We start from the raw sequence: 12,863 nt of genomic DNA on the forward strand, positions 1-12,863 counted from the left end.
CTGGCACTATCCACAAAGGTCTCCTCTCATCACCATATTTCTTATACTTTATCCATACATTTAGTAGATTACTTCTTATATAATGGTGAGAGAAAAGGCCATCCATCTTCTTTTTTTCCATAATATAAGTATGCATGCCAGCCGAATTTTTTTCCATGGCCTTCCAGCACTAAAAGTTTCTAAAGCCTGCTGAACAGATTTGCAACATATTTTTCAAAACTATGCAGGCATAACAATGCTGCCAAACTAGACAGGTTAGCAGCCATTGATGTCCCTAAGCATTACTTAGATGAACACCAAACAATAGGAGGAGGGTGTTTCTTTTTTTAAAAAAAACAGCAGTTATTTATAACTAATTTCAACGACTTGTGACTGATTATACTGCCAAGTGGGACAATGGCAGAGCAAGGATGGGAGGAGAATTCCGTTCAGTTGAGTGAAATGTACACATGTAAAAAGTCAATTATCACCATACTGCCCGCAAACAAATGAACAGCCTGCTGAAAAATCAAGTCTAGGAAGCTTTCACACATGTTGAACAATGCATTTCAAAGCCAGATTTTCCCTCTGACGCCAAGCCAGCCAGAACAGTGTTCCTGTGCGTTCCTCCTCCCAAAATGCCCTGGATTTTCCTATTTCATGCAGCCCTTGTGGCTCAGCGGTAGAGCCTCTGCTTGGCATGCAGAAGGTCACAGGTTCAATCCCTGGCATCTCCAGTTGAAAGGATGAGATGGCATGTGGTGTGAAAGACCTCTACTTGAGACCTTGAAGAGTTGCTGCCGGTCTGAGTAGACAAAACTGACTTCGATAGAAGACTGCAGATTTATACCCCATTCTTCTCTTTGAATCAGAGAGGCTTACAATCTCCTATATCTTCTCCCCCCACAACAGATACCCTGTGAGGTGGGTGAGGCTGAGAGAGCTCTCACAGCAGCTGCCTTTGCAAGGACAACTCCTGCGATAGCTATGGCTAGCCCAAGGCCATTCCAGCATCTGTAAGTGAAGGAGTGGGGAATCAAACCCAGTTCTCCCAGATAAGAGTCTGCACACTTAAACACTACACCAAACTGGCTCTTAGACCAGTGGTCTGATGCAGTTTAAGGCATCTTTGTGTGTGCTGAAAGGGCATTATCCCAAATCTGTGAAAGGAGCTCACATTTGTGACCAGAGGACAAGATAGGAGTCAAGCAGCTTCTGAACTATGGAGCTCTTCTGCAACATTTGGTGTTGTGTCTTTGACTATTCAGGTGGGGTCTCTCTCCCTCGCTAAGAGAATGAACAGCTTCCAACAGCAAATGGGCTTAGCCAGACTGTGGTCTGATAGCTCATTGTCCTCTTCAGAGAAAGTTCTCTGGAAAGCACGAGCACTAATGAGCTAATATTTTCATGGTACACTAATTTCAAGATGGATTTCTTATTGTTATATCCATGAACTGAAGGATGCATTTATATATACAGCATATGTTTGTTACAAAGAATGTCCCAATGTTTGATTAACACCATTATCCTTATGTGCAGGCTGACAATCTTAGATACATTTTGGTGCATGTCCAACGTCAGTTTTCACCTGCTTTTTGGACCTATGCCAGCAGAGGGCCGGTGGCTCAGTGGAAAGGCATCTGCTTGGCATTCAGGAGATCCCCAAATTCAATCCCTGGCTTCTCCAGTTAGAGGATCTGGCAACAGGTAATGTGAAAGACCTCTGCCTGAAACCCTGGAGAGCTGCTGCCAGTCTGAGTAGGTAATATGGACCATGACAGATCAAGAGGCTAATTCAGTATAATGTGTCCATGGTGGATCTCTGAGGCTCAAACTATATGAAATACTGAAAGAGCCATGACTTTCTTTTTACACATGAAATACCTATGGGAGACACCTAAATTCAGATCAAAACACATAAGGAAGTGGGTTTAATCCTCTTTCTCCTGCAACTTTTTCCGGACCTCAGACAGCATCCCAAAGATGATACTGAGGAAACATTCAGACAATCTTGTTTCTCCATCATGACTGGAAAGCTGAGATGAGGTTTTCTGAACATGGGGAAATGATACAAAGAAAGTTTAAGGCAAAAAAAAAAACTCCAACAATGGAGCCCCAATACAAAACAGGACCAACTGCGGCTGCTATTTACTAAGGAGAAACACTGTCAGTTTATCGGCTTCAAGGCACAATTCAAAGTCCTGGTTCTTACCTGCAGGGGTGGAATTCTAGCAGGAGCTCCTTTGCCATATACCCCTGATGTAGCCAATCCTCCAAGAGCTTACAAAAAAGATCCTTGTAAGCTCTTGGAGGATTGACTACACCAGGGATGTGTGGCTTAATATACAAAGGAGCTCCTTCTAGAATTCCATCCCTGCTTACGTGTAAGGTGCTAGGTAGCATGGGGGTGGGGTACGTAAAGGATAACATTGAGAATTATTTCATGATACTTTGGATACCTCGTACCTAGTGAGAACTACCATGATCCCAATATAATTATAGAGGACAAGGGGGACATGCCACCTGTCTCCATTTGCATGAGTGCTGAGAGGAACAGCAAGATGCAAGCCATGGCCACTCAGTGGTAGCAAGGATTACTCCATGGCTCCAACCCTCAGCTTAATCTTCACCATGATATACCTGTGGGTGCATGATTTGTGTTTCTTGTCCCTGGCTCCTTGGTCTGATGCTCACAGTCCTTTATTCCAGAGAAGACATCATCACTCTAGTCCTCTTGCTTGCCATCACATGATCCAGTATCACATGACTGCCTGGCACATGTTGGCAGCTCATTGGCCCCAGGTGGAGAAAGGCTGAAGACCACTGTTCTAGACCTTCCATCCCTTTTGAAACATTTGTTAAAGGTTCAAGAATTCCCTGGCCTCCTTTGCATACGTACACCTTACTCGAATTATGCTGTATACATCTTAACTGATCATGCAATCAAAATCTCATCAAGACTCTTTGGGGTTTCCAGAAAAAGACTCGCTGGTGTGATTCACTGATGGGATCCAGATGGTGCTTAAACTGGCTGCATAAAGAGCAGCTGCTGAACTTCCAGCATGCATGAGAGTGGTAAAGAAGAACCGCAAACTAAATGAAAAAAGCCAAAGTAGACTAGTCTAATTCTTTTTTTAAAAAAAAAAATAGTATTCCATAAGGTAAGCCTTGTAAAAACATGTCAGCAGCAGAAAAGGTGGGATCCTGTCTTGAAAATGAACCAATAGCTCTGCAGACGCAATACAGGCAGAGGACTCTGCATCTAGAATTCAGGAGTGTTTCCTCCGCAGGTGAGCACTTCGTCTGCCCTTTCGTAGCTCATGCAGAACATAAAACCTCCAGTGCTCCTCATAGATCATGTGCTCATACAGGTTCCACAAGTCACCCACTTCTGTATATTCATGTCCCCCTTTTATGAGAAGAAACTGTGGATCTTCAATTAAATTCTGACTAATCAGAAACCACAATTCTGAAATGGTGTCAGCACAAATAACTCTCCAGAGGATGATCAAGGGTGAATGAAACTCCTATGTCTTTAAAAAGGTTGACATAGAAAATTGATTTTCAGAGGATACACAGTCTGTGTAGCATCCAAGATTTCTGCTCCAGGACCTCTTCCACAATAGCAATACCTTCAGTCACCAATGAGAAGACTGCTGCCTATCTAGAAAGGACCTAGCAGCCAGCAAGGACACCTTCATAACCTTATTAGCTGGTTCAGACACACATAGGTATAATCCAATCTCTATCTATAAGATTTTTTTGAAGTATCTTATGGAAGCAGACTATGGGCTTTGATGAAAGTTCAGTCAATAATGATGAAGCTGAACTGGGTTCTCCACAGCTAACCAAAACAGGCTTATGTAGGTACAAGGTTGCCTAGTGTATAGCTTATTTATAAATTAAATTTCTAGATTGCCCAGTCCCCGAGTTCACAGGGTGCTGGGTGATGTACAACAATAAATACAATACGGTCTTAAAAACAGTTCCCATAGGGTGTCTATGAATCAGATTTTAGGCCAGTTCCAGCCTGTGTTGCCACCTCAAAGGTTGGGCAGGGATGAAGTCAAGAGGACAGCAAGGATGGAAGGAGGGACAGCCATGATAAAACCCATTGCTGTCCTTAACCAAAACCCTGGTGGAACATCTCTGCCTTGCAGGCCCTGCAGAATTGCATTAAATCCCACAGGGCCCTGATGTTATTTGACAGAGAGTTCCACCAGGTCGGAGTTGATGGAGGAGCCAGCCCTCATTCAGAACAATTTGTTCAGGAGCAGAATCCAATGAGGGCTTTTATAAACAGCCCTAGAACTAGGGTTACCAGATGTCCTCTTTTTTTAAAGATGTGTCCTCTTTTTTTGGTTTCTATCCTCCTTTGGGCTTTTAAAAATACTAATACAAATGTCCTTTTGGGGGGTTGGAAATAGGAATATTCCTAGTTTGTAGTAATTATCACATCTTTAAAAGTAGGAGTTAGGGTTCCCATTCCCCCAACCCTGACAGGGGTTCCCCCAATTTTGGGGCCTCCAACCCCACCCATGAAGAGCTTTATCATCACCCAATGTACCCAGTGCAATGATGTCACCCAGAAGTGATGTCATTGTGTTGGGGACACTCTAGCATTTGGGTAAAAAAACTTCTATGGTGCCATAGAGTTTTTCCCCAAATGCTAGAGCATTCCCCACCAGCAGCTAGGTAAGACCTGGCAACCCTAGTAGGAGTATTTAAAATGAGATTTGTCTTAGTGATCACTTGTTTGAAGTATATGTCTTCTTTTTTGCTTATTAACAACCATACCTAGAACTCTTCAGCACAGAAATGTGTCCTCCTCAGCACAGAAAATGCCTTCTCAGCTGAAGAACTTCAGCTCCTCTGAAGAAATGTAGTATCCTTCCTCTTTACCTCTCTGCCAGAACAGGATCTGGGTCGTTTCTTAAGAGGAAACTTAATTGTAAACAGCCTCCTCCAAGGCGGCTTTGAAAAATTATCCCTCATTAGTTGTTTAACCTTCCTGAATAATAGATGCATCGAAATTTTAAAAGTGCTATTCGTCTTTACTGCCATATGTCAAAAGTGCGAAATAATGTGAGCAAAGCTCAGGCACTTTGGACACAGGGGGGAAATCTGTCCTGTTAGCCAAGTTAAGTTGCAATAAAGAATCACGTGAAGGAATATTTACCTCAGGATTGCTATAAGTTAAAGTCTCCTGCAAAAGGAATGCAGTTCCTTGGGTCACATTTATCACAAGAGAGCCAGGGAGGCTCCAGAGAAGATTCTTTCTTGTTTATCTCAGGCATCCCAGAATTTCTTTTGCATTATTCAAGGAAAAGACTTTATAGCATGTTTTTTTAAAGGGAAAAAAGGACCAGATCTATCTCTTGCTGTAGATATGATGTGACATAGTAGCTGGAAACAAAAGCTGAGGTGACACTTTAACAATGGTCCCAGCAGGTCCTTCACTTGTGTTGTGATACCGGCTGTCTGACTTTCATTAAATATGAATTTTGACATATTTGTCAAAGGTTCAACAAGTCAAATACCAGGTTAGCTTGGTAGTTCTCCTCATGCCTCAGACAGGCTGCCTCTCAAAAAAAAAAATTGAACATCACATATTAGTTCAACAGAGTTGTAAACCTTCTGCAAGCATTTGGAAAACCCTCACCAAGCGCTGGTATAGGATTGATGATGATATGGGCACTAGCCAATTGGCAAACAGCTGCTGGCTTTTCCCTAGCTGAAACTAAATGATGATGCTTCTTTGATGAAATTATTTTTCCAAGTGTCTTTCTAATGGGCTCAATGTCACACCTCTCGCTATGAACAAGAAAAGTTCCCAGTTCAAATTTCACCTCAGCCCAGATATTCACAAAGTTGTTTTAGGCAATAGAGTATTCCATCTTCAGTATAATACTGACCATCAGACCATGGCAAGGATTATGGAGATTACAAGAAACATTTGCAATGGTCTAAAGAAGAACATGTGTACGTGCATGATAGTTAATTATTTACACGAACCATCAGGGTTTTTTATGGCATTGAATTTAAAACATTTGCATGCTGTCTGTGCTGCAATGTGTTTCAGTTGAGTGGAGCTCAGCTTCACTTTCCAGCATTCCTATGGCCAGCTGAAGCTGTTGTTTCCTGGAGTTATGTCCTTGCAAATAAAGGGTTGGTGCTTTGAGCCAGCTTGTCTCTGCTGAATGGACCTGAGAACTGATGTCTACTGAGTACTCTAACCTGGGAACCCACAGCCAAAGGGGGATATTACATGAGAGGGCCATTGGCAATCTAAGTAGATGTGTGGGGGGGGGGGGTGGAGAAGCTTGCAATGCCAAGCCATTTCATGTTTTCCTAGGCCCAGAGCATTTTATATTTTTAGTTTCTGCTGTGATCTTTGTGTTTTACCTTGATGTTTTATTTTAAAAATTGCATTGTCAAATCCCACTGTTCCCCACCCTTCCATTTAAAACAAAATGTTGCAAAAGTTTTAAGCATGTTTGTATTTTAAGTAAAAAAATACTTGTAAGGGCAGAAAGGCAGGATATAAATTCTGCAAACAACAACACGGGGCCTCTGTGTGCAGGATCTCCACACCATCTGGAGGAGGTGTAGAGCTTCCAAACAACCACCACGGGGAAGTCCACCACTCTACTGCTAGGGATGCCATGTTCCAGGTGGTAGCTGGAGATCTCCCTCTGTTATAACTAATCTCCAGGTGACAGAGATCAGCTCACCTGGAGAAGTTCGGCAGTTTTGGGAAGCGGACTATTGCCACTATATCTCATTGAAGTCCCTACCCTCCTCAAGCTCCACCCACAAAATCTCCAGGTATTTCCCAACACAGAGCTGGCAACCTATGTATTCCCCATGTGGGGCCTTTGTGCAGGATGTCCACCCCAGAAGCCATCTGGAAGAGGTGATGTAATTGTGGATGTAATTTCTGAGCCTCCGGCTATTATTTTTGAGAATTCTTGGAGAACAGGAGAGGTGCCAGAAGATTGGAGGCAGGCGAATGCTGTCCCCATCTTCAAGAAGGGGAAAAAAGAGGATCCGGGTAACTACCAATCCGTCAGCTTGATGTCTATACCTTGAAAAGTTTTAGAACAAATCATCAAACAGTCGGTCCTGGAACATTTAGAAAGAATAGATGCGATTACTAAGAGCCAGCATGGTTTTCTCAAGAACAAGTCATGTCACACTAACCGGATCTTTTTTTTTTTGAGAAAGTGACTACATTGCTGGGTCGGGGGAATGCTGTAGACGTCGTTTATCTTGATTTCAGTAAGGCTTTTGAAAAAGCTTCACATACTATCCTTGTTGACAAGTTGGTAAAATGTGGTTTGGATCCTGTTACCGTTAGGTGGATCTGTAACTGGTTGACAGATCACACCCAAAGAGTGCTTGTGAATGGTTCCTCATCCCCTTGGAGAAGAGTGACAAGTGGAGTGCCTCAGGGATCTGTCCTGGGACCTGTTTTGTTCAACATCTTTATCAATGATTTAGATGAAGGAACAGAGGGAATGCTTATTAAATTTGCAGAGGATACTAAATTCGGAGGAGTTGCAAACACAGAAGACAGAAACAGGATACAGGATGACATTGACAGGCTGGAAAACTGGGCTAAAACCAATAAAATGAATTTTAACAGGGATAAATGTAAAGTTCTGCATTTAGGTAGGAAAAATCCAATGCATGGTTATAGAATGGGGGAGACTTGTCTTAGCAGTAGTATGTGGGAAAAGGATCTAGGGGTCCTAGTGGATCATACACTGAACATGAGTCAACAGTGTGATGTGGTGGCTAAAAAGGCAAATGCAATTTTGGGCTGTATCAACAGAACTATAATGTCCAGATCACGTGATGTGGTGGTATAGCTTTACTCTGCTCTGGTAAGACCTCATCTGGAGTATTGTGTTCAGTTTTGGGCAGCACATTTTAAGAAGGATATCGACAAGCTGGAACGGGTCCAGAGGAGGGCAACAAAGATGGTGAGGGGTCTGGAGACCAAGTCCTATGAGGAAAGGTTGAAGGAGCTGGGGATGTTTAGCCTGGAGATGAGGCGGCTGAGAGGTGATATGAAGGTCTGTCAAATAGAGGATGGTGTGGAAATGTTTTCTGTGGCCCCAGAAGGTAGGACCAGAACCAATGGGTTGAAATTAGATCAAAAGAGTTTACAGCTCAACATTAGGAAGAACTTCCTGACCGTTAGAGCGATTCCTCAGTGGAACAGGCTTTCTCGGGAGGTGGTGGGCTCTCCTTCCTTGAAGGTTTTTAAACAGAGGCTAGATGGCCATCTGACAGCAATGAAGATCCTGTGAATTTAGGGGGAGGTGTTTGTGAGTTTCCTGCATTGTGCAGGGGGTTGGACTAGATGACCCTAGAGATCCCTTCCAACTCTATAATTCTATGAAGAGTTTCCAAACAGTTGCCATATGTAATTCCACTACTGGACTGCCCACAAGGGGCCTGCAACCTTCGAAATAAAGGCTGATACAGTGGAAAGAGTGAGATCCGAACCAGGCACATTCCAGCTCACAGCCCCTACACAAGATCAGCTCTTGTGTTCAATTACACCTACACCCACCATTTGGAGCCCCACCAGCCAAACGTTCTTGGCTGTCTTCCCCACATGGGCTGTGTCTTGTGTTTAAACTGGCCCATAGGAGCAACTGGCCCGGCATCCCAAAGAAAACTGCAGACCTCACTTTCATATTTCTAATAAAACCCTGATGTTACTGCTGTTGCACTAAGCCTCTGCTAGCTCACAGCCACAGCCTTGCAGCAATTCTGTCTCTCGGGGCCTTTGCTTTTGCTCCTTCCCATTTGTTATCCCCCGTCTGAAGGTAAGTCAACCCAGTAATGAGTCTGAAAAGAAAAAAAGAAAAGGGTTTTTATCTGGTTTCCTCCACTCCCTTCTCTCACTGGCATTAGTAAGACTTGGAACAATAACAGGATGCAGGGATGCAGGACGGGAAAAGGCAGCCACCCAGCTGGGAAACTTTGGAGGCTGGAAAGCTGAACACTCCCTGCCTTGCTCAGTTCAGGGAACTAAGCAGATTTCATTTCAGTTCACTTGCGCTTCTGCTTTATTCAGCCCGTGCTCGTGGTGTGCTGGCTGGATACAGTCCACAGAGACTCGCTTCCATTTGGGATTAAGCCTGTTGCCAGGTAAGAATCAAGGGATTGTGGGAGAAGGGAATTCTTTGCAGGTTCTCAATTCCCTAGTCAAAAACAGTTCCGTGTGTCTATAGGGGCATGACCAGTGTTCCCTCTAAGTTGAGTTAGTGTGAGCTAGCTCACAGATTTTTAGCCTCAAGCTCACACATTTTTGTCTTAGCTCAGGAAAAATGGCCCCAGAGCAAACTAAATTCTACAGCAGCTCACAACTTTAAAGCCAGTAGCTCACAAAGTAGAACTTTTGCTCACAAGACTTTGCAGCTTAGAGGGAACATTGGCCCTGACCTGGATCTCATCAGATCACAGAAGCTAAGCAGGGTCAGGCCTGGCTAGTGTTTGGATGGGAGACCATCGAGTGACATCAGAGGTGCGATGCTGAGGAAAGCAATGGCAAACCGCCTCTGAATGTCTCTTGCCTTGAAAACCCCATGGCGTCACTATAGGTCAGCTGTAACTTGATGGGGGGGGGGGGGATATACAAGCCTAGATTCTGTGAGCCCCACTTGCGTTGGAGGCATCTGAAATTCCTGGATGACCTATTAGACACAGGGATTCTACAATGCCTCCAAGGTAGTGATACTCAAGGGGAGTCTTTGGAACCATTTCGACCAACCCAGAATGTTCCTTGTTTGCAGAATCTCTAGTGAGGTGAAGCAGAAAGGGCTTTGTTTTTGTTAAAGGAACTGTCATCTTCCTGTTGTAACATAACCTCGCAAGTTGCTACCAAATTTTGCCCCCAAACTGAAAAACATGACCAGTTCTGATATTTTATTTTTGAGAAATGGTAAAAAGTCCAGTAGCACTTTTAAGGCTAACAAATTTTATCATAGCATAAGCTTTTGAGAAACACAGCTCTCTTCATCAGGTGCAAGCTCCATGTGTTTTGAGAACTGTGTTTCTTGAAAGTCTGTGCTACAATAAAAAGTGTTAGTCTTAAAGGGGCTACTGGACTCTTGACTATTTTGCAGCAATAGACTAACACGGCTAACTCCTCTGGATTTATTTCTGAGGTGACATAACCAACATTTTGGTGAATGGTCATCAATAAAAACAGCACCTCATCAAATCCATTATGAAGACCAATAGGCAAAAACAGAAAAAGTGGCATGCTGCCTATCCAACCCAACCCAACATCTGGGAGAACAGAAAGGTTTTAAGTTGACACCAAAACTTCAGAGTCCAAGTGTCCAGTGGCAAAAGGGTCAGGAAGGAGTTCCAGAACTGGAGGTCTTCACAGCAAACTTCCATGGCAGAGTACAGATTCAAACCTGGGCCTGCCAGTGCCAGATCCTAGAAAGACACTCTAACACAAGGGTGTCAAACATGCAGTCCAGGGGCTGAATCAGGCCCCCAAAGGGCTCCTATCTGTACCTCGAGCAACTGGCTGTCATCTGCTTCCTTTTCCCTCTCTCTTGCTTCCTTCTGTAGCACAGTTTGCTTTGCCAGTCTTGCTCAATCGCACAAGAGCTATAGAACAAAGCCTCTATTTTTTCCATTGGCTGAGGCTCCTTTATTGGGGAGGAAGAGCGGAAGGATAGCTTGCTTCAAAGGAAGCTCTGGATCTTTCCTTCCTTCCCCAGGGGACCAGGAGGGAAGGAGCTTCAGACAATAGAAGGAAGAGAGGCTTGGCTCAGTAGCTCTGTTGTGCAAATGAGAGAGCCTGGATTGCATGGGAAAAATACAAAGAAAGCACCTTTAAGACCAACAAGTGCTAATGTTTTAAGCATGTTTTATTTTAAGGGGTTTTTTTAAAAAAAATTGTTTGTGTGCTTTATAAAGTTTATATCTCTGCAACCTGGCATTACATTTTATGACACACATGGCCTGGCCCGGCAAGGTCCCATTTATGTCAGATCTGGCCCTTATAACAAATGAGTTCGATACCCCTGTCTAATACTTTTGGCAACCATGGGTTGGAGCAGGGCTGGATTAACAATTAGGCCAAGTAGGCACTAGCCTATGAGCCCCCATGCCTTTAGGGGCTCTGGGCCAATTCCCCCCCCCCCCCAGCTTGCAGTCCTCAGAGTCTGCACACACAGCCAGCAACTGAACCGCTCTTTGCCCAACTTGCCTGGTGAGGCTGCTGCTAGTGTCGTCACCAAGTTTGCCTCTCTCTGCCTTTCCCCCGCAGCTTTGTCGAAGGGGCTTTTGAGAAGGTGCCCACAGGCTGCAGTGGGAGCAATGGGTGGCGGGGCAGGCACTCAGAGATAATTTGCAAGGGGACCCCAAAGATTTTGACTGCCTAGGGGCTTCCACGGGATTTAATCTGGCACTGTGTTGGAGCCTGCAGAAGATAAAGTCTTGTCAGCAGGTGGGGGCCATGTTGATGCCATAGAGCCCCTCCCCCCAAAGCCATCATTGTCTTCAGGGAACAGATGTCTGTAGCCTGGAAATAAATTGCAATTCTTCCAGGAGAACTCCAGAACCCAGTGGCTGGCAACCCTACACTCTAAGCACTGCACCATGCTGGTACTTATGAAAAGTCATCTGTTGTAGCATAGAGCAGACACCATACTTGACAATTTCTTTCTAGCATCAATGCGTGGCCTAAAAATTTCAGACATCCTGGTCAGGCCTCCACCAAGGAATTTTCATGCAAATTCTGCCAATAGGTAGTACACACTCTTTCACTATTAGCATTTTTGGACACTTGCTGACTGTGTAAAAAATTAAACCTATTAGTTGCGTGAGAGAACAGTTGCCCACTGACAGCCCAGAGCTCTTTGTGCACTCTAACGTACACAGAAAACTCCTACTGACATGAAAATTTGGTACATGGAGGTTTTCTAGCTATTTTATGGAATAGAGACCTGCATATACCTGCATCCAGGTTGTGCAGAAGGGACTACAGGATCACAGTGCTGTTCTACACTTGCCCTAGGTATGAAATGGATACATTGCTTGGAAATAAGCCTCATGAAGAGTAAAAATTGTAACTTCAAGGGGTTTTTTACAGCTCAAATTTAGCTTGAAATTCCTAGAAGTTTCCAGTACTGTTTTGTAACTGTTGTTTCACTATTCCAGCAGATTTCAGTTTTGTTTTCCCATCATGTCAGGCAAAAAGGGTTTCTTGGTTGTTAGAAGTCTTGTTTCATGCAGTCAACTCTCAAGTTTACTTTCTTGAATAATTTGTTTAACAATTTCTCTGGCAAAAAGTACTGATATTTTCACTTCTCAGCTAAGAAAAATTTGGGGAAACATTCATGCAAAGCAAAACAGACTGGCATGACTTATCCTACATAGACAATATCCCGGAGAGTTTTGGAGTCTTGGTCTTTGCCAGTGATAGCCTGTACACGTTCAGTCATGGACCATTATTTTATGCAGCTATGAAAAATCAATTCTGTGTGGGGTTGACAATTCTCTTGAGGTTCAGATCCTGCAAAGCAGCAGCTGAAAACTAAGGAGGGATACCTGTCTGGGGCTCTGGGTTAGGAAATTCCTGAAGATTTGTGGGGTGGAGTTAGGGGGGGATGTGGTTTGGGGAGAAGAGCGAGCTCAGTGGGCAAATAATACCAAAGGGTTCACCCTCCAAAGCAGCCATTTTCTCCTGGTGAACTAATCTCTTTTATCAGGAGATCAGCTGTACTTCTGGGAGATCCCCAAGCCCCACCTGGAGGCTGTCAACCCCATGTAAGCTGGCAGATCATAAAGTGGAGCAGGATGGGGGTGGAGCTTAACAGCACATGGGACGTGATCTGTCAGGC

At 44.0% G+C, this 12,863-nt stretch overlaps 1 protein-coding gene across 1 annotated transcript in view; it reads left to right on the forward strand.

The window, feature by feature from the left end:
• Window positions 1–8,877: 8,877 nt before the first annotated feature.
• Window positions 8,878–12,863, forward strand: part of CDH5 (cadherin 5) — a 49,339-nt gene continuing 45,353 nt past the window's right edge. Inside the window, exon 1 of the mRNA XM_060253747.1 lies at window positions 8,878–9,147. The gene's annotated coding sequence lies outside the window, so the exon portion shown is untranslated. The remainder of the gene's footprint in view (window positions 9,148–12,863) is intronic.

This window comes from Heteronotia binoei, chromosome 14 (assembly GCF_032191835.1).
Source record: "Heteronotia binoei isolate CCM8104 ecotype False Entrance Well chromosome 14, APGP_CSIRO_Hbin_v1, whole genome shotgun sequence".
NCBI classification, from domain to species: Eukaryota; Metazoa; Chordata; class Lepidosauria; order Squamata; family Gekkonidae; genus Heteronotia; species Heteronotia binoei.